Source organism: Haemaphysalis longicornis, unplaced genomic scaffold, assembly GCF_048455015.1.
Source record: "Haemaphysalis longicornis isolate Haplotype H1 unplaced genomic scaffold, Haemaphysalis longicornis Haplotype H1 scaffold_2, whole genome shotgun sequence".
Taxonomy (NCBI): Eukaryota; Metazoa; Arthropoda; class Arachnida; order Ixodida; family Ixodidae; genus Haemaphysalis; species Haemaphysalis longicornis.
In genome coordinates, this window is record NW_027526295.1 from 177169782 (window position 1) to 177191821 (window position 22040).

General features: G+C 47.2%; 1 protein-coding gene across 2 annotated transcripts in view; it reads left to right on the plus strand.

Annotated features, from left to right (window-relative positions):
• Positions 1-177: 177 nt before the first annotated feature.
• LOC144169524 (beta-alanine transporter-like) overlaps positions 178-22040 on the plus strand; it is a 58293-nt gene continuing 36430 nt past the window's right edge. The window contains exon 1 of one of the 2 annotated variants that reach the window (XM_077698733.1): positions 178-310. The gene's annotated coding sequence lies outside the window, so the exon portion shown is untranslated. Of the gene's footprint in view, positions 311-19290; positions 19366-22040 lie in introns of those variants that run through there. The other variant, XM_077698734.1, reaches the window with a different exon arrangement.

Below are 22040 nucleotides of genomic sequence, written 5' to 3' on the forward strand. Positions count from 1 at the left end.
ACCGTCTGTACTTTTATTGCACACCATCGCCTTATCCGACGTAAACTGCCCTTCCAGGCTGTTTGCGTGGAAGGGCACTAGAACGCCGCCGGTACTTTTGTTCGCCTTAGTTGCATTGCCATTGTCTAGTTTCTATTTTGCAGTCGTTATCTTCGTTCCCAGTCACCGACGCTACACACTACCCATAGCAGCGATAAGATTTCTCTTTCCCCTCGCCTCTCCCAACTTGTATAGTAGCCTGGAACTCTCAGCACCGCATTTCGAGGTGACCCACTCCTCGAAAGGAGCTGCTGCCCCAATAGCCGTCAATGTGAGTTGTTTTGAAACGTCGGAAGCCACGTTATTTAAAAGGGTTGTAAAGAATTCATTTACTTGCAAGCAAAAACTCGCGTGGTTTTTTAATGTGTTTTGGGGGATAGTTGCGTTAAAAGAAGAGTTACAGCCGTTTCTTCAAACCATACTCCATCCGTAGACGGCCTTGTATTGACAGCAGACGGGAATTATGCGGCGTTTACAACTTCCCCGTGAACTAACTGATTACGACACATAATTTTTCGGCGTAATGGTAGAGTCTACTTAGCGTGCAATTTTGTTATGATTCTTCTCGAGATACCTGTATTTGGGAGCTACTGAGCATTTTAGCCTAAAATCCTCTGTAGACACTCTGGCGCGGGCGAGTTCCTTCTCTTTGTTGACGCGACCGGATATACGCACGCATTTTTGGTCAGAAGCTAGCGAAAGGCAGCTTCGGTGTAAAATAAGAGCTCTGCCATTAATAAAAAAAAACATCTCAGAAAGGGGCGACGTAACTCTATAAAAAAATTGGCCGCGAATCTGCTCCTTTCGTTGCAAATGTCGTTAAAGACGATAGTCTTTATCGACTTTTGCCAAGTAAATGCCTCCCTTCGCTTTCCCACTCACCTCTCATGTTGTTCCTGTTGCGTCGCGCCCCTCCCAGGGTAAAGACGCCAAAGGTTTGCTTAAATCATTTTAAATTTCCCGCGTTCCACTGCTCCAAACCGGGTGTCTCGATGCCAACGCTGCCGTACGGCGAAGACGCGTGTGAATCGAGGCGCCCTACTTCAACGTTTATAGAACCGCGTTTCCCTGCTCCAAGTGCGTTGCAAGCAGAACGTGGAACCTATCTAGTGGAACCTTTCGTAACTCTTGCCACTTGATTTCTCCAAATTCCGCCAAAAGCTACATGGCGCGGGCGACAGCAGGCGATGCCGGAGTGATATTTTTTTCTTCAGTTGATGAAGTATTTAATCTCGCCAAAATCAAACATGTTAGATTTTTTATAGAGGAATGCTGCAAATATCACTTCTGTATTAATTTGTTGTCTTATATATGCGTAATGTCTTGTTCTTCTTCAACAATATTGACAAGTATGAACATTACACCGGACTTAGACGGGCACATTTAGCTGTGACTATATAAGACTATTGCGCAGGCATTGAATTACTTTGGCCGGGTGGCTGAATCGAGTCACAGACAGACAGATGGACAGACAGACAGCCACCCATACAGGCAGACCAAAATTTCTGGGTTTAAGTAGCCCAAGAAAGACTATCGTCTTTAAAAAGAGAATGGCATGCGCTGGCCATCCGACAGCGCTGCTGATAGAACGGCCGAGCTTACGTCCAGTCTGGATAGCTTAAAGGGTCCATATGACAACATAGAATTTCTCTCTAATACAAAGTTTAACTCGTCAAAATCACAATTTGATAGTTTTAATACGTCGTCCAATCAAAAAAAGATGTATTGCAAAAAACATAATAGCAAAGGGTGCCAATTCACTATTTCCCTCCCTTCACTTGAAACGCCATACGTCTACTTGCGCCTGAAGCCAACAAATTCAATCGAATATAAAGCAGTTGTGTGGGAATTCAGCTAACGTTTTGTTGTTCAAAACAAAAAAAAAATGACGCAGAAACTGCTTTGGAAGTTACCTAGGGATGCAAAGCATTTGTAACCGCCTTGTGTGCATTGCCACATTCTGCGTTGTTCAGTGTAAGGTCGAGAAACACCGGCAAATAATTGTGAGAACTGAGAAACGCGGTGACAACGGCAAGATTTTAATTATACCAGGACGAGAATACGAGAGGATTGCTGTTAGTAGCCATGTTCGCGCATCCTCAAACCTTCCAGGAGAACTAAGAGTGGGATTAAAATGAAGAGACATCTGTAAATAAGGGAATCACAGGACATTTTTATATGAAATACAGTGTATTTTGCCTTGTAGTTCTTTTGTCTCTTCTGTTATAACCTGAATAGTCAGTAAATGCTTCCAGTAGCGTGTCGAACTGATTTGGTAGCGCTTTTGTGACGTCAGACGGCAACTGCAATCATCCGCGGCCGCTACACGAGCTTCCGTATGCACCTTCGAGGAACTTTTAGATGCGACTGCATCTCATTCACTCGCCTTGTCCCTCCATACGGCGTTGTCTGTCCACACCCCTCCCCCTACACTATAAAAAAATTAATAGTTAGCGGCGCCCGGTTTCGATCCCACGACCCTGTGGGCGGAACGCGAGGTACATGATGCTGTTCCCACTGCGCCACAAAACCGAGACAGAATCAAATGCTACGAATGCGCCTTATATCCTTGACTCATTCAAACTACGTCAAGAAACTACTGATACAACGCATGATGGGGCAATGATTAACACTTGCAATAAAAGAAAAGAAGCTCCCACTTACAGCAACAATGATGGAGTAAAGGTCGTTGCGACAGCGAAGCCCCAAGCATACCACTTAGAGAGATTGACCAATATTGGCCAATAAAACATAATAATAATCATAAAACATAATAATCATACGCATTCCCGACACGTTTCACGCGATTTCAAAATCAATCCAACGGAAACACCAAGTGAACCACACGATGCGTCGCATCTACACAGGGTTCCCCTCGCGGGGAGGTGGGCGCAAGTTTTCTCTGAAGTACTTGTCCTGAGGGTGCGTTCGCTGCTGTCTTCGATGACTGTCATGGGCACGTCGTTGACTGTGACCTTCTGCGTCATTTGGGCGTATAGCCTGGACTTGTTGACCATCCAACTGATCTTTTCGCTCCGTGTGACGGTCGGTTTATGGCGATTGCAAGACGCGCACTGCGTTGCCACCTGAGTGAGCTGTTTGTTCACGATGACATTGCATATCACGCACTGGTATTTGCCATGCTGGTTTGGCATTGCGGCTTTTCCTGTAGTGAAGCCACCTGGCTGCACTAGAACGCCACCGGTACTTCTTTTTTCGGTTGGTAAAAGCCGCGATAATGTGCGTCTTTTTCAGTTCTTTCTTTCGCAGATGACCAGCTCACTGCCGCTTGATATTTCTGCGTAGTTTTGACAGCTGCTGTTTAAGCTTTCAGTTCTACCGTGGAGCGCTGCTAGAAAACTCAGAACGGCCGACCGCACGTAAGCGTGCGTCTCATGAGAAGCGCCCAGCGTCGTCCAGGCTTGCAAGTGGGCGTGCTGCACGTTGGGACCTATAGGAAAAAATGCAAAGAAAAGAAATTCACAGCATATCCACGGGGTGAATGATGATGAGTGGGCGAAGCTCCTGAGGGGAAATCATCGGTAAAACCGTGACTCTTCAGTGAAAGTTCGCCCACTACATCTGTGTCCGAACGTAACGTCTAGAAAGTCTCGCTTAAACCGCGCGTCGGCACCTTGGGGCTGAGCTCGCCTGACGCGTTTTGCAGACGCCTCACGAGCTCTCACTGCATCGGGGTCTGCCTGCCGATACGCGCGCTTTCTCGCCGCTTCCCTTAGCTGACCTGGACTTAGGTCGGTGACTGGGCAATAAATGTTTTCTCTCTCTCTCTCGCCGCTTCCCGTTCTCTGACGTTTTGGAGATCCTCTTCGCGCCGCAGCCGTGCCGCTTCGCGTACGGCAGGGTCCTCGCGCCGTTGCCGTGACGCTTGGGCCTCTCGTTCTCGAACGCTGGGATCTTGGCGGCGTCGTCGCGCAGCCAGACAACACGCTTCGGCCTCCCGCTCTCGTACGGCAGGATCTTGGCGGCGGCGTCGCGCAGCTTCACGGAGCGCTTCTGCCTCGCGGGCTCGCACATCTGTAGCCTTATCCATCGGGCGACTCCGAGCGCGCGCCAACAGCGAACGGATTTTATTACAACGCTCCCCGCCATCTAGTAAACAATCCAAGAACTAAACTAGAGGTAGCCACGCCATCTAGTAAACAATCCAAGCGCATCTTTTCATCATATACAAGTACCGCCATCTAGTAAACAATCCAAGAACTAAACTAGAGGTAGCCACGCCATCTAGTAAACAATCCAAGAACTAAACTAGAGGTGGCTACATACATACGTCGAGGATGGACAGACCCACGCCCTAAGGAGCTTCGCCCCTAAAATACCGAGCACATGTGAGTGTGCGCCTCGTGAGGAGCGCCCGGCGTCGCCTTCACCTTCAAGAGCGTCACCTTCAAGAACACTCTGTCCAGCGTTCGTGGTGTGACCCCTCTCGTGCTGTTCTCCTCGCCAGTTCACGTGCGTTCACGCTTGGAGTGGGGAGCACAGCTGCCGAGCTCGCGAAGCGAGTTGCCGCGGGTTCTAGTGCGTGCTAACGCGGTCAAATTTGGGAGAGGTGTGAAAGCCTGTGGACAAAACGATCCAGGTCAGCTAGTCGTGGAGAACTTTCGGCGGCAAATTCGGAAATCCATGTGAGTTGCAACAGCCGGGTCTCTGACAAAAGAGAGGGGCCGCCAGCTAGGCTGTTTCTCCAGCATTGCACCACTAGTGCAAGCTGCGCCATTTTTTTTTATTAGTGAATGGTTTCAGTCAACGTTTTAAAATGTTGGTTTCACTCGTCTCGGTGCCAGTGCACTACGCTACCGCCGGCCGCAGCACTGTATCATGGGTACTGGAATGGCATGCGAAAGGTACAACGAGTGACTGCGCCCATCTCCGCCACAAGATCATCGCCTTCTGAGTTTCAACAGCGGGGCAAGCTGTACTGCATGCAATGGCATGCGATCCTGTCACATCAGCATCGCCACAAGTGACAGGGGCATACGCAATTACGCCATCATGGTCGCGCTGGTTGCTATGGGTGCAGTTTTGCAATGGAATGGTTGCTACCATTACCGTAGCTGCAGCGCTGATACATGGTTATCAATCATGACAGACGCAGTACAGCTTGGCGGCCCTTTCTGCGGTGAACCGGTAGTGTCATAGGTTAAATGAAAGTGAAGGGGTACTGACGCAGTCACGCCGAATCTTGGATGGTTTTTCGTCCGTGCTTCCAACATCGCGTTGAACGACGTTGGATAAATAATGATTTGAAGCATAACCTGGCATAACTGCGAGCCGGCGAATCGATGCGTCTTGGCAAATAGCGCACACAAACGGGGACGAGAAAGGAAACACGGACAGGCGCTTTTTTATTTAACTTGGTTTGAAACGTCTGCACTCGCACCAGAGACCCGGTTTCAAATCTCAATGCCGGCAATAATTCTTCTTTTAGAGCATTGCCCTGGGCGACGGGAGTGTGAAGCATGAACCTATTGAATTGAACAGATGGCATTTCTTGACGAGTCCACATAGAATGTTTCGTACTTGAATGCCATTTTGTTGCAACAGGGTGATCAACAAACGGCTGCAGTGAAAAAGTTCACACGGTCATTTAAGTTAATATGCAATGACATGAATGCGAAAGCCTCAGCTCGAGAAGCAGGAAAGACAGACACATTGCATACTTTGTTTCCCGTTCTGCAATAACTTTACACGGCGATGGCTGTACCGACAAGGTGCGCACCTGCTTTAGAAATTTGGGCCGTTTTTACGCATTACTTTTTATAGCGGCGCTATTTTCACGTCCACCACATACATGTGTTTTTCCTTTTACCGGGAGTATTTTACCTGTAACTGTTATTTAACACCCGCACAAATTCATTTTCTCATCGAACCCCACTTTAATGCGAGGCTAATTGTACAGGGTACTTAGATATTTAATTAATTGCCCTAATTAGTTGAGAACATGATATAAATCGTTCCCATATTTTGCTCGACTTGCCGGAAGAGTGCAGAGGCTCCTCATGGATTGAACCGCTAGGCGACCTGTCTCTGTGGATAGTTGTTTACGCGGAGCAAGAGAGCCAGTCATCGAAAGCAACTCCGGGTTTCAGATTATCTGTTTCTCTCCAGCGATATCAGAACAAAGCTCGACGAAGCCAGATGTTTACCTGAGTGGTGGTAGGGGAGCGCAAGACGTTCTATAGAACGATACTTTCAATACGAAAGGTGTGGACTACACGGACGTTTAAGGTGAACTGAACCGCGAGACACATAGGGCCGATCTTTGCCCCAGTTGGCCTTGCGCCATTAACATCCAACCATCATCATCATCATCACATAGGGCCGTTAATCTACCAGGTTTAGGGAAAATTCCCAAGTGGGAGTAAGTTTTTTCGAAAGAAAAAGTGACATCACCTCAAAGCAATCGTACGGCTACAAAGAATACCTGAACAGCTTCCTCAAAAACTTCGCAGTTGAAAAAAAAATTAGTCCTGGTCCAGGAGTCAAACCCGCACCACCGCCTATCTAGGGCAGTCGATCTGCCAACTGAGCTAACCAGGAGGCTAGTCGTTTGTAGCGCGAGAGCGAATTGATCCTCAACTTGAAGGGATGGACAGGTGTTAATCGACCAGATTTAGGGGAAGTACACAAGGTGGAGTAAGTTTTGGGGAAGGAAAAATTGACATCCACCTCAATTCAGCCGTGAGAATCTTAGGCATGCTTCTACAAGCGGATCGCTCCAATACCAAACTGCTGGACCGACTTAACCACACCACGGAGCAAGTCGCCCACATGATCCGCAGGGTCAGCACAAAAACGAGAGGTATGCGAGAGGCGGATGTGCAAGGCTAGTCGAAGCCTTTGTCATCTCTAGGGTTACTTACGCCCTCCCCTACGCTGTGCTCTCGAAGGCTCAAAAGGACAAGGTCGACACTATCATACGCAAGGCATACGAGCTGGCGTTCGGACTACCTGTCAGCACCTTGACACAGAAACTCCTACACTTGGGAGTCTATAATACTTTGAATGAACTCCTCGAAGCTCATCATATGAACCAATTCTTATGTTTGAGCTCCACCTCCACCGGCAGAACAATTCTGAACCAGCTGTGCCTGCGCTCACCGCTTCAACAACCCCGGGCAGATGCGACTCAGCTCCGCATGAAATTCACAAATTTATTGATGTGGCCCCGCTGCCCCGGAATATGCATCCAACACAGCACCCGGATCGCAGAGACACCAGAGAGAAAGCTATCTTCAAACGGTACGGCCAAAACTCCACAACAGTATACACAGACGCAGCCTCCTATCCCGGGAGTATAGCTATGACCTCTGTTGTGACTATATCTCAAGCCCTCCTCACAAGTGCATTTATTCCTACCACCCATGCAGTACAGGCAGAAGAAGTGGCCATAGCTCTAGCAATTGCTCAAGCCCCTTCAGACATTATTACGGACTGCCAACAAGCATGCAAAACATTCTTAAGCGGCTTCGTGTCACCCCCCTTCCCCCCACACGCACACACCCAGGTTCTACTGCAGCATCCTCCACAACACCGCGTAAGGATTATTTGGGCTCCGGCCCATGTCGATGTGTCCGGAAACGAAGCTGCCCACCAGCATGCCCGAAATATTGCACACCAGGCTAGTCAGAAGTTCGGCGAGCAATGGCGTGTCTGTCCCCTTTTGTCCTACAAAAAATCACGCAGCACTACCGCCTGCTGCGAGCAATGTACCCTCCTCCACACAAAAATCTCACAAAAGAACAAGAACGCCACCTTCGAGGCATCCAAACCAACACCTATCCCCACCCAACTAGAGCCCACATTCTGTCCAGCATCCTGTGTTCCTCGAAATGCCCCTTCTGTGAGGCTCCGGGCAGGCTTTAGCTTATTGTGTAAGGCTTCGATTAGGACCCCCCTTCCTCCCTCCTTCCCCCCCTTCCCTGCCCCTCCCCCGAGCACTGGGACAGAGCACGGCCCAGCTCGGACCCTGACGACCAGCTTTGGCTGGTGAAAAGAGCCCAAGAAGACGGACGGTCTCAAGGGGTCCTGGAATAAGGACTCGTACGCAATGCGAACTGCTTCATAGGGACGTTTATTCGTCCTTCTCCTCTTCGTCCTCCTCCTCAATGCAGCCGTGAGGCTAGAAAGAAAAGTTGTACAGCTTCCTCAGAAACTTCGTAGTTCAAGAAAAATTCGTCCTGGTCCAGGAGTCGAACCCAGGACCACCGCCTATCTAGGGCACATAACTGAGCTGTAAAACAGCGCTGGAAACATGACTACAGAAAGGGCACACAGACAGGGCGCTGTGTGCCCTTTCTGTAGTCCTGTTTCCAGCGCTGTTTTATAGCTCAGTTATGTACCAACTGGCCCGCCTTCAATCTGTATCTAGGGCAGTCGCTCTGCCGGCTGAGCTAACCAGGAGGCTAGCCGTTTGCAGCGCGAGAGCGGATTGATCAACAACTTGAAGTGATGGACAGGTCTTAATCGACCAGATTTAGGGGAAATCCCCGAGGTGGAGTAAGTTTCTGCGAAAGAAAATATGGTTGAACATTGTTTTGCGTGTAAGGTCCCTTTCAAATTGGGGGTCACAAAGTACCTCAGCCAGAAATTACTGTTCTATGTCCATCAGATAACTTGTAAACTTGCTCAAATGTGTTTTATCTTTTTTAAAGTCTTGGTGTTCTTTGAGCGCTCGAATTGTATCATTACACCAATAGGGCGGCTTCCTTTTTCTTGAAGAAATAAACGCATTCGATATTCACTTTAAAAGAAAGCCCCAAGCAAAGCAGAACCGTAAAGCGGGTAATTCTCCGACGAGCAAATGACGTAGTGACGCTGCGTGCTATTAATAACTATAGCTTTGACAACGCATCCAGATGCGAAGAAAACAGTGAAAGCGTAGTTTGGAAGTATTGCAGAGTCCGTTTAGGTCGACTAGTTCTACTCTCTTTTCTCGTTCGAAACAAGAACATAGCTGCGTTATGGCGAGGCGAAGGGTTATTACACGCTTAAGCAGACGCCTTGGTTTTACTACAGTTTATCAGCAATTATCATCCCACTTTACGAGGTCGAGCAAATACACGCGTCGCATCTTCTGGGTACGCCTGAAGGAATCCATCACACATTGACATGCACAACTTATGTTGACAAGCCTTGCTTTAGCCGTCGCTCGCTTGGTGTCTCTATTTTGGCATCACTTTTTTGAAGTCGTTTTCAGCTCACGGGAGATCACATATCGTTGCAAAAGGTGTACGCTACAAAAATTAACACGGCGTATTTTTTTTTTGTCTGGGATATATAAGATAGCACGAATTGGAAGTATGTATGGGCAACATGTTTTCAAACTACAGCAGAGATTATGCAAGTCAACACTGTAAGCGCAAGCTACGCAGCCGTTTCACCCTCGCCTAGCCGCGCGGCATCCTAGCGGTGAATCTCCGAGCAAGCCAAGCAACAGGGGCCCTATTCTCGACTGTACAAATTGCCGGCAATTCGACATGTTTGTCCCCAATTTGCCGGAAATCTTTTCTGATTGGCTTTGAATTTTGGTCACGTGCTTCCGGTTGACAAAGCGGTTGTGTGTGCTATCGTCATTTTGACGTTTCATGACGTTTACGGTCACCAGTTCTAATTTTTGCCTTATTTCTCTTTACTGAAAGCACATAATTCTTGGCCGGCAATGAAAAACAAGACTAAATGCACCGGACGTGACACCCTAAGCCTGTCTTTGCTATTCAACAACAATACTGCTTATAATACACACCCTCTCTGTGATTGTCTGAGAAGGCATGACGTAATTTAAACAGTTGGCGCGAACGATTACGTCACACATCGGCAACTTCAGCCTGCGTAAAAGTGACGTAATGTTACGTAACAGCTTAAAAATGGCGGCTGTTTTTGTCGCAAAATACAAGCAAAATAGGACAAAAAATTGCCCTGCCTTTCGGCGCCGCGAAATGTCCGGCAATTTGCAGGAAGTGCAGTTTCGCATGACGCGCAGTTTAAAGCATGTTGTCTATAAAGAAATAATAGTTTCGGCTCTTTCCAAGTCAGCAATCACGGAGCATACAAATAACGTGCCGTAGTTTGCTTTCATGTTTGGCAATAAAATAAATATTATTTGTTTGGCGTAACGGCAACGTAAAAGGGCAGTACGAGCGTCTCCATGGCAAAGAGAGCCCAATGCACGGCATTTGTCCAGCCTCGTCCTGTAAGCTGCTGGGTCACATGAGCAAACTCAAGAGAAAAATAACAAAGAAAAGTGACTCTTTGGTTCATTACTGCGCTATCGAAGACGAGATTGACGAATGAGTGAATCGGCGACATCGGTGCGCTCCGCGGTTATCAGGCGTTGCGCTTCGCTGCTCTTATGTGTCACACAAGCGATGGTCGCCGCCGTCTTTTTCTGTGATTACGCCATAAACTTGTAACATAGCAGCAGACGGTAGCGTGGCGACGTGGGAAGGTGATAACGCAGCAAAGATTGCATTGAAGCAGAGAGCCAAACTATGTTACTAAAAGCGATTGAAAGAAATAAATAGATACGGTAAAAAATTGTTTTATGTTATTTAGCTAGACATCGGCCTTTCGCTCACTTTTGGATCAACGTTACTCGATCGCCTTGTGGTGTTGACGCCAATTTTGACCAGCAGAAATCTGTTTTTCTTGTCAGCCTCAGCTACTGTCTTAATTTTTATAGCACATGACAAGTGTTTTTTATATCTTTTATGCACAATATTTGATACCTTGATTGCGATCTTTATGAGTGAATCGTCAAATTACACTGCATGTCGTCACAGCTATAGGTGCATCACGTCACTGATTGCTTACGTCATGCTAGCGCAAAAAAAAAAACATGTCGAATTGCCGGCAATTTGTGCAGTCGAGAATAGGGCCCCAGGAACAAAAGGCGCAGGTTGCCATCCGGCGGTTGAATTTCATAGCGCCACGATGAATGACCTTGAAAAATGTAGCGTAGTAGAGCTTCGCTCTAACAACAAAACCATGGGAGGTAGATCTGAGTCTTTCGTTGCCGTTGGTTCTGTCCATGCTAGTACGTTGAATGTTAAGGCGCTTTCCGATTCAGCTAAGTAAAGTTAGCAATAACCTCCTCATCCCACAGCTCTTGTTTCGTAAAAACAAGTTGAGTATTTATTTTAACAGCAGAGGTGTTTAATCTCTTCGTTGCGCCGTCAATGAACAGAAAAAATAGCAAGAAAATGCTGCGCGCATGTGAGAGCGCGTCTCGTAATGTTCTTCGTAACCTGGAACGCACTCAACTGAGGGATTGGCCAGAAATCGGGCGATTACATTTTCGGCTCGCAGCGGGGCGCGCATCCTGATAAGCTGCCTCTTCTACGGGCTTCCAATTCTTCTGGTCAGCCCATCCCCTTATGCGCAACTTCCACTTATATGCTTTACTTCGCGTTTGATTTGGTCGTCCGTTGAGGAGTGCCATTAGATAGATTGTTCTCAGTGACTTTTATGGCACTCACCGAGTCTATCTTAATGAGAGGAACACAGCTCTGCTGGGGCATCAGGCTTTCACCGTTGTGCAAGCTGGCTTAGATTTCCATAGCATGATCATCAGATAGCTCTTGGTAAATTGACGCTGGTTTTGTCCTATACGTATAAGAAAAAAATGTAGTGTGTTTTGTTTAGTGTTTACCTGTAACATTTTTTTATTGTTTCACAAAATCTGTTATTCCTTGAGGGAGCAGTAAACTTTATTGGAACCAGACTATAGTAGCATTGGCTTATTCCTAACCTCCGTGTCGTGGGAGGGCTCCTTGGTGCAGACCCTGGGCTGGGAAGACCAGGAGGTCGTGCTTGAGCGGGTGAAGCTGGTCGTTTGGGTCCGAGTTGACCAGCAAGGCGGCCCACTGCTCCATTGTGGAGGAGATAATAATGGGGGGAGGGAGGGGGGGTCAGGACTTGGCCGAAATTCCGAGGCCTCCCAAACTGTGTCGTAAGGGTTGCATGTGGTGGGAAGTATTTCCTTACAGCGTTGCAGGAAGAAGAGTGTACAAAGTGGAGGAAAGTTCCATGGTTTGATGGCGACTATATTCAGTGAAGTCTTCTTGAACCACAACAAAAAAACGGCTGCCATCCTCGCTGTGAAGGTGGTTGGGAAGTAAAGCTTTAAAGGATGTGCACCCACAACAACTGCCCATGCGTCGTCACTTGAATTCACACACGTGGCTCTACAAAGAGTGAAACCAGAGATTCTGCCAGCCGTTACTTGGAATTCTCGGGAGTGGAGTCCCGAACGCAGCAGCATGCGTCGGCCGCGCCCGGGCTAGAGCGGTGGACGCCGCCGCTGTAGCCCGGCCGTGTGTCGGGAGAAAGAAAACGGAGAGGAGCGTCTTTCGAAAGGTGCGACAGCGGAACCTTGTTTGATTGATTGATTGATTGATTGATTGTAGGGTTTAACGAGCCGACGCAACGCAGGCGATGAGGTGCGCCGTAGTGGAGGGCTCCGGATTAATTTTGACCCCATGGGGATCTTTAACGTGCGCATAATCTCGCACACACGGGCGTTTTTGCTTTTCGCCTTCATCAGAAGAGCGGCCGCCGCGGCCGGGAATCAAACCCGCGACCTTGTGCTCAGCAGCGCAACGCCTTAGCCACTGAGCCACCGCGGAGGGTGACAGCAGAACCTAGCCAACCTGATGTGCTAGCTTAAGGCTAGCACAAGCGTAGACACTGGCTAGCACAAGGCTAGCACTAGCCTTGACACCGGCTAGCACCGGCTAGCCGGTGTCTTGACACCGGCTTGACACCGGCCTTGACACCGGCTAGCACAAGCGTAGACACCGGCTAGCACAAGGCTAGCACTAGCACAAGCGTAGACACCGAAACAATTCGGCATGTAAGCTTAGTGATTCACATTTATACCGAATTAAACTAGTACGGTTAGTAAGTTTGGGAATTGCGAAAAAGCTGAGGGAACTATTATAATCGCTATTTATCAGAACCAGTCGCTAATTTCTCCCTTAGCAATACGTATTAAAACACAACGGAATTGGTATTCACCAATTTAGAAAATGGAGTCCCGTTCGTGGCATGCAGTGCGCAAAGGTATCGCTTCTCTAGCGGCCAGACGTCTGTATGTGGCTAGTACATTTTGTTTTCCCGCCCTGAAAACCAATCCTTAGCGTATGTTTGCTGTACGACCACTTAATTCCGTCGGGTGCGGGTTACCTTGGAGGGGCTCCCGAACAAGTTAAACAAGCCGTTGGAAGGCAGCGCGCAAAGGACGCGAAGCTGCGCCAAGACAGGCCCAAAAGAGCCCTCGCTAAAGCAGACGACAAAGACGTGACATACCGCCGATGCCACCGCCGGCGAGCAGGCACTACCGTGCGGGGAACGCTGGATAAATTCACTGCGCCATCTACAATGTGCTCCGTAAGTGAAACCCTCCGTCTTGCCCCCCCCCCCCCCCATGAAACAAATTCCTGTTCCCTTGTGTAATGAAAGCAAAATAAATGAAAATGGGAACAAAAACCTGCACCAGCAAAGCTATCACAGGTTAAAGCCAATTAGAGAAATAAATGAACTGGGAGGTATGCTCCAATGTGAATTTCAAGTAAAGCCAATTTGGCAGAAAAGCCAAAGAAAAGCGAGGCTCTTGCAACTCGCGACAGAAGACAACACAACCCAGTCCCATCAGAAAGTGATTTCGAAATGCAGGGGTGGCGCCTCCTGGACTAATTCAGCTCCCACATAAATGTACCCCTCCCGCCGCCGCGTTGGGAGTTTGTTGTCCCGCAGACCCCGAAAAAACCATTGGCTGGTAGAGCTAGAAAGCTTCGCTTTAAAATTTGCTTTCTCTTGTGGAGTTTAGCCCATGATTCTCATGGGTTGACGGGAACGAGGGTACTGGACAGATCCAGCACCGAGCAGGTGAAAAGGTTTAAGGTTTCATGCCCTGGGGCGTTCGTACGGCACCAAGAGCTGGAGCTACGGGAGACGAACCACGTGGCTTGCGTGGAATGCCCGCGTTTTCAAAAATAACCTCTGCTGCCAGAGCTGCGTATGCCGCGCGGTCTCTCAGCAAGGTATGCGACTAAAATGGCGGCACAAAAACGTAAGGTTTGCGTCACTCCGCTGTGTTCAGTCAAGCAGCTGGCCTCGGCCGCTTCCACATTCCTGGGAGCGCATCGGCTTCATGAAAACACCCCCGTTCCTGTTCCATTGCAGATTGTGGGCAACTGACAAAAAAATATATCGTGAGGGCTGATGCTTGCTAATTGGAATTTGCAGAGAACGAACTACCACTTGCAATTAACTCAGTCAGATCCTGTCATTCCCGCTCAGAAACGGCCCGCGGGGAGGAATGTACAGCCTTTGTAAAAATATTCTAAGCCAATCCTAAGCCTTCTGGACCACGAAGAATTCAAAGAATTAGTTTAGCCTTTAAATGTGACAAAATTATTTATTACAATAAAAAAGGAAGGTGTTTTCTCTAAAAAAAAAAAAAACTTTTCGGCATAAAACGCTTCAGCCTCCCTTGGGACGTAAGCATGTGCATTGAATTTTTTTTGCGGTATGTGCACTTTCGGCATGACCTAGAAAATTTTAACAAATCCTGTACCTTTCCTGAAAGTACACCCGGAGCAAGCAGTCTGAACAGGCTCCAGTGGGGCGGTTGTGGGACTCGAAATGGCGGAGCTATACGCCTGCATACGACTTGAAAACAGGTAAAGTTTCAACGCGCATCGCATGCCTAATTTGCAAACCCACATTTTCCTGAACCATTTTTACTATAACGTGGGAAGCCTCAGTTCATTCAGTCGCCGGATGTCCTGCAAAAGAAAATATGAGGGTTTTGTTTAAAATAGATGTGTTTCCTTTTTATTTGCGCCACGATGTGTCAGTGGGGAACAACGGCGTATTGGAGATGCTCACTCTGCTCTGCAAAGGGCCAAAGTATTTTTTGTCCTGAGTGCCCTTAATATGACACATTTAATTACTGTTCCGTTTGGGCAGGTATTCTATTTCTTTTTACCGCGAAGCATCCCATTTTATCACGTAACTAATTGGATGAGAACATGACATTCTCGGGTGCCCGCAATACATTCCGCAATGCTCGGATAATGAAAAAACTCACTTCAGCCGTGTGGCGTCGGCTGCATGCGTCGAGTGCCGGTAAGGGCGCTCTAGGGCAGCGTATTTTCCTACGAAAACGCAACAAGAGGCACCATCTTACTTTTCCCCCCACTTCGCGCCCCTTTATATAGCTATACATCTCTATACATACCGTATATATATATATATATATATATATATATATATATATATATATATATATATATATATATATATATATATATATATATATATACCGTAGAGCGAACAGACGAACGGGTAACAAACTTTATTGACGTTTCGGCCTGGGACAGACCTTCGTCAGAATAATTTATATATATATATATATATATATATATATATATATATATATATATATATATATATATATATATATATATATATATATATATATATATATATATATATATATAAGCGGGGGTAAAGGGTGTTACACCGATTGAAAAATCATAAAAATATTCACGCTCGCGTTTCTTATACGTTCGAATGCTTTGTTTCATGTGGCACTCAGGTGTCCCTTGCTTAGAAGAATGTTGGAATGTATGCACTTTCCTTCAGGACCAGCAAGCAGCGAGGGTTTCCAAAGACGCCTTGCCAATAGAAAGAAAATCGCCCTTTAACAAATCGCCGAAAGTGGGTTTCACCACAACGCCCCAGAAGGACCAATCGGCATGGCCAAATGTGCGAATTCGGCGAATTATTAATCCCACCATGCGTTTAGAGTAAAATATAAGATTTGCGCTAAGACAACAGCGCTGTTCTTGGGTAACCATTTCGTTAAAGGAATAGTGGGCCTGTTGTCGGCAGTCCTCACTACATGACCTGACCAGCCCCACATATATCTCAAGACAATGAAAGGGCAGTAAGCTACAGCAGTGAAGTTAAAAAATTGGGGACGCTCACAATAGCGCGTAAGACCTTAAGGTATAGAAAAGCTGTACGCAGCCTTTACGACCATCAGAGTGGTTTAAGTGCACGATTGCAGCCGATTTGCTTCTTCTTCCGTGCCGCAACGACATTTACTCCATCTTTGTTGCTACGACAGTGAAGGAGCAAATAAAAGAAGCAAAATGAAGGAACAGAACGCGCACACCTAAACTAGGTGCCCGCAGGAGGAGCGTGTCGAACAGGTGGCATGATTCCTTTCCCAACAGTCATAGGAGAAAGTAAGCCGTTTGACTCTCGGAAGCACTTTATCCCTTTTCACTTCCTTAAGCCCGCTCTACATGGTGCATTTTTCGCCTGCGAATTTGGTGGAGCGAACTTTCGCACTTGCGAAATTTGCAATGCCTGGAAATGTCGTCTACATGGCCGGCGGACGTCGCGATTTTCGCATTTCAGAAGCACATTGTTTGCAGACCGAATTAAGTCTGCCACGAGCAAAACTTGTTGTGATCAGAAAAAAGGATTTATTTTACTTTCTGGGCAAGTTGTTTCAGACTGTTTTGCCGTAAATATGAGTTTAGCTGCGGTGTCATATAACAATCGCCAATTATTTATCAATATACGCACACATAGCAGAGGAGACAAACACCGCCAGCAACCGTGTGTTCTCTTGAGCGTGCCTAGCACACCTCCGCTTACCTAGGACGTTTATTCTTGGGTTCTTCTCTACTCCCTCCCCGCTTTGATATCTGCCACATGCGGGGACACCGTATAAATATTCGTTGAAAACAGCGCGTGACATTGTGTTGTGAACGCCCGCGTGTTCTGGTGCGCCCGCGCGTATGCCGTGTACTATTTACCACAGCGGGTCTTTGTATCGGCTATTAATAAATTTTCTTGATGGCTGATTCAAGCAACGGCATCTGGTTGATCAGTGTGCAGATGGTGATGCCGTGACGTTCACGTAGCTGTGTTCCTATTGGCTGCTGGTCCGGCCACTACCACTCCGCATGAGCGGCGTTCGCGGGGGATTCTCGATTGGCATTTTTGCAGCACGAGCACCGCCGTATCAGCGAATCCGCAGGAAAAACCGCACCATGTAGAATGGGCTTCAGGGCTTTAGTGAAAACAAAGAGCTTTGTCGAACTGGTACGCTATCATTGGGGTGTACTCCCTAAATTTCGAGTATCTATCCACCATAACTTTGGGGTCGGCGTTGATACCACACCTAGGCTATTTTCATTCTGTCGAGCGTGTAAATCCGGTTCGTTCATTGACAGGTTTGTCAGAACAAACAACAACACAATTTCGGTTGTATAGGTAACATTTGTGCATAAAAAACAATTGTATGCATGAACTGGCGGACATATATAAAGGAACCAGTAGAAGCACGTCCCGTTGGCGGATGGTTGAAGGTAACCATGCAAAACAGCTTTTAGATACTCGCCTAAGTTACCCATTTGAACAAAAACCTGTTTGTTATGAGCACTGGCGTGCGAGGTAATACGAAGTGAGCAATTTAGCACTTTCATCTTCATTAAAAGTGCAATTAGATATTCATACATATTGATCTCTTGTTCCGTGATCGGAATGTACGCCCGAAATTTTAAGGCAGTTTGGCTTGTCGTAGTATGATTTCCCAGGCCTTTTTACACCGCTAGGGATAAATCACAAAATGTCCCCGCTCACTGTTTCAGAACTTTCCAAGGGTAAAATCCTTAAGTTTCTTTTGGTTCCTGTGCATGGGTTGTCGGCAACCACAAATTCGATGTGTGAAAAATATATTTCCCCTAAATCCTGATTCGCTCCTTGGTGGTTTTTTGGTTAGGGCGGAATGTCGAAACTACATTTAAGACATTTGTATGGCTTGCATTTGTATGAGTTGAGTGGGTTACGTATAGGGTTGAAGAGTCTGCATGCGTAATTGATTGAAAATCAGCGCGGGAAAAAACCAAAGCACAAAAAAGAGAACGAGACGTAAACAGGACAGCGCTGCACTCTAGTTCTCGGTCCCTTTTCGTCCTTTGTTTTTTTCCGCGCTGATTTTCAATCATGAACGTTCACCAACTCGCCCAAATCACATTCCGCATGAGTTACACCAAAAACCACTTCGACACGTTAAAGGGCTTGCGAGATGGAAATATTGCGAAAACACAATGGAGCCCCTTTTACTCATTTAGATGTTTAATTTCTAAATACGTAGCCTTAGTGAGCCCATACGCCATGACATGAAGTTTCCAGTCTCAAGGTCAACCAGTTTTGAGGGGGGTTGATAAATCACTGTGACAGTGAGCGGGCCAGTGAGTGAGTGAGTGAGTGAGTGAGGGAGGCAGTCAGTCGGGCACTTATATATACGCATAAAAGACGACCAGGGCCCGTTTGCCCGAACGCGATAAGTGTGGGAATAAATTCTCAAGTACGACTTTAGCGCTGTATAGGTAATAAGTCGTTTGCCCGAAACTGATACAAACGCTCGGTTAAGGTAGCGTTTCTATCGGGTTTTCTGGCAACCGGCTTATTTGCCGTGGCCGAATTCGACTTATTGGCGCCTTATTCGTTAGCCGGAACTTAATCGGGAACTTATGCGTACGGGCAAACGGGCCCAGGATTCAAGCTTGTAACGTAACCTTTTTCCCACAGTTTTTTTCTCTATGTTTCTCTCCAAATTGTGCCACGCGAGCTCTCTGAGCAGTGTTGTAACTCCACGCCAGCTGTCCGTGTCCCTAGGAGTGCGGCGACCAGCCAGCGGTCTGGGTGTTATACGCACATTCCAGTGTGAAGGCCCCAGCCCCACAGCGTATGACATTCCAACGCTAACAACGGCAATGCTTACCTTCGCTTTTTTCCTCATTCAACAATGGAGACGAGGAGGACAAAACAAAAAAAAGAAAAAAAAGTGTGTATATGTGAGTTCCCTGCGCGCGCGCCACAAAGAGCTATTCTTTGGCGTCTCTGTTGCTGAAATTTCAATCACGGCACTCTTCTGCAGGTGAGAAGCAGCTTGAATGTAAATAGATTGTACATAAAGTGGCGCCGATGCAGAAGAAAGAGCTTGAAATTGGCGCGCGAAGACACGTTTGTTTCTGATAGTGCCGTATCCAGCGAGCGCCCTTAGTCGCGAATACGGCAATGCCGGGGATTGTGCTTTTACAGCTCCCAGCAGTGAAACTGGATTTGCGTCGGTACGAGTGTGCGCTCTTCTGCCCCGGTTGCGGCGCACTTGTTCCTGATGTTGTTATGTTCATGTGCACGTCTGCGCATAAGCATGCCGGGTTACCGAAGCCTGTATTTGTTGGCTCTGAAGTTGGGCCGACGCAACTATTCAAGGTAGGAAGGCCTCATTACTATGCCATTTCAGTCGGATATTTATGCACGGGTTGCTCGTGCGTTTGCAAGAACAGCTTGTATTGATGTGTTTTGTCGGATATTTTGTTAATACACTGTTATGACATTGTGATTTTATGACGCATGAGTCAGGCTCTGAACACTTGATTTTCTGTGAGTATCCGGGTTTCTATGAGTTTCTACGAGCTTCTGAAACAGTAGGTTTCGGAACAGTTTCTGAGCAGTTCAGCAGTTCGCTTCCTTAAGTCGCAGTACAGTTGTCTTATTTGATTTATTTGCGCTAAGTGTACAACTAAACCAGGCACGGCAGTCGGCAGTAAAAACGTCAAGTAAAGGCCCTAGGCGTATATTTTGTAAAGCATTGAATGTACCTCGGATGCACATGCGGGAAAGGGTACTATGTTTTCTGTGGATACTGGGCGAGGTGGATAAACAATGTTCTGAATCTAGTGGGGACGTTCAGGTAATCACAGGACAATAAAAGGGAACCCAAGACTACTCGGAAGACATCACCATTTTCGTAACAGGATTGTAAAATGACTTCTTAGCGCTCTTCCACTATGTTGCCCTACCGTGCCTCCAGTTGATGCGATTACATTTGCTCTCAATGTTATTTATTTATTCGGTTGGATTGCATAGCATTGGAAAACGTTTTGAATATTTAATTTAGGTTTCGTGAAGCCCTGCCCGCAGTAGGTCGTAGCCTTAGCCGAAACTGGCCATTAATTAGTTGTGGAGGGAGCTACAAGCCATTTTTTTTTGCTTCGTGTTTTTGCCACGTGGCATATAAGAGAAAGATGCAAAGAGAAAACAAAATTTGTCGACGTTTGTTGCACACGAAGTTTGTCGATCGCACAGCGTGGTTAGCCGGTGATATTTCGGTGTTTAAATCGTAATACCTCCACCGCGCACGTCGCGAACAGCTTTTCACAACCGTTACTTCTCTTCACATCTTCAGCCATTCTGAGCAGTGGCCAGGAAGTTTGCGCGGTGCTGAGAATTCCACCAGCGACATCACTCTAAGGCTCTCTATGTTTCAAGCATGCGCGTTGCGGGTAAACATAAAACAGAGGGTAACAAAATGCGCGCCAATCCACCCTGTGAAGGTGGTTGGAAAGCAAAGCTGTAAAAGCAACCACAGCGATTACCCAGGCGACGTAACTTGAATTCATACACGTGGCTCTACAAAGAGTGAAAGAGAGACAAAAAATGCACTTAACCACACCGTTTATTACTTCAAAGAGATATGTAAAATATCATCATCAAGGCGCTTGAAGACGAAGAGCAAGAAGACTGCTCCTTCGCGTGAGCGAGTGCTACTTCCACGTCTTCATTAAACGTTCTTTGTTCCATGCCGTCACTGGTCTCGCTCGTATGAAAAAATGGTGCCGTGACCAGGATTCTACCTCCACGCCCACAACTGACGTCTATCTGGGACTGAGCAGCAGAGAGGGAAACGGCGGCGGAGCAGCAGACCGACCTGGATCGCGCGACGAGACCGGAGTGGCAGCAGAGGCATCGGAACGGCTAACAAGTAAGGCGTCATCATAAACCGCAGAGAAATGAGCAAAGAAGGGATAACGAAGAAAAGGAAGGCGCTTCGCTACCAGATCTCCCAGCTTATCAACGCAGCCGAGCAGCAAGTTTATGAAGGAGCCAGCAGAGAACAGCTACTCGCGACTAAGGCGCAGATTAAAGGGATAAGCGAAAGCCTCAAGAACGGCAACGAGCAAATGGAGAAATATCTGACTCAAGAAGCAGCCGATGCCGTATTTGAAAGAGTAATTAAATATGACATGAAAATAACAGCAATCTTGTCTACTATTGAGTTCAGAACTAGAGAGCCTGTACAAATGGATTTGAACAGCAGCGCAAGGCAGGCGGTAGCACCATGTACAGCTCAAGACGCAACGGAGCTAGTTAAACTACCCAAGCTGGAAATGATAAAGTTTGACGGAAGAGCTTTGGAGTGGCACCGCTTCTGGGCTCAGTTTGATTCAGCAGTTCACCCCAGATCTAACATGACGGAGGGACCAAAATTCAATTATTAGCATCTCTCACCGGAAAAGCAGCGGCTGCTATAGAAGGTCTTCAGTATTCCGCAGAGGACAATAACGACGAAGCCAGAAAAATACTCCAAGAAACGTTCGGAAATCGAGAACAATCGGTGGAGCTGCGCATGAGTGAGCTGTTGAACTTGGAGAAAGTAAGTTCGGCGCAAGAAACGAACGATCTCCGCAGGCTTGTGCAGAGAGTGCAGATCAACACATTGGCACTGAAATCACTGAAGGTGGAACCCGAGAGTTACGCACCGATGTTGTTGCCAGTGTTGAATAGAGCGATTCTATCGGAGTTATCCGTCCAGTTCAAGTCCAAAGAAGCCATAAGAAGCAGCTCAGCCACGGAAGTTAACGCGCAAAACCACTCAACGGGAAAAGGGTGCGCTGAAAAACTGGACAGGCTGATGACATTTCTACGGGAGCAGCTACGCTTTCGGGAAGAAACACAGCGTGAACAGGAGAAGGCACCTGCGAAACCCAAAGATTACATAAGGCAGTTGTGCATAACTTCCAGCTTCTACAGCTCAGCGGATAGAATCTGTCTTTTCTCCAAGCAGAAAAACCATGCGACTGAGGACTGTCGTAGGAGCATTCCAA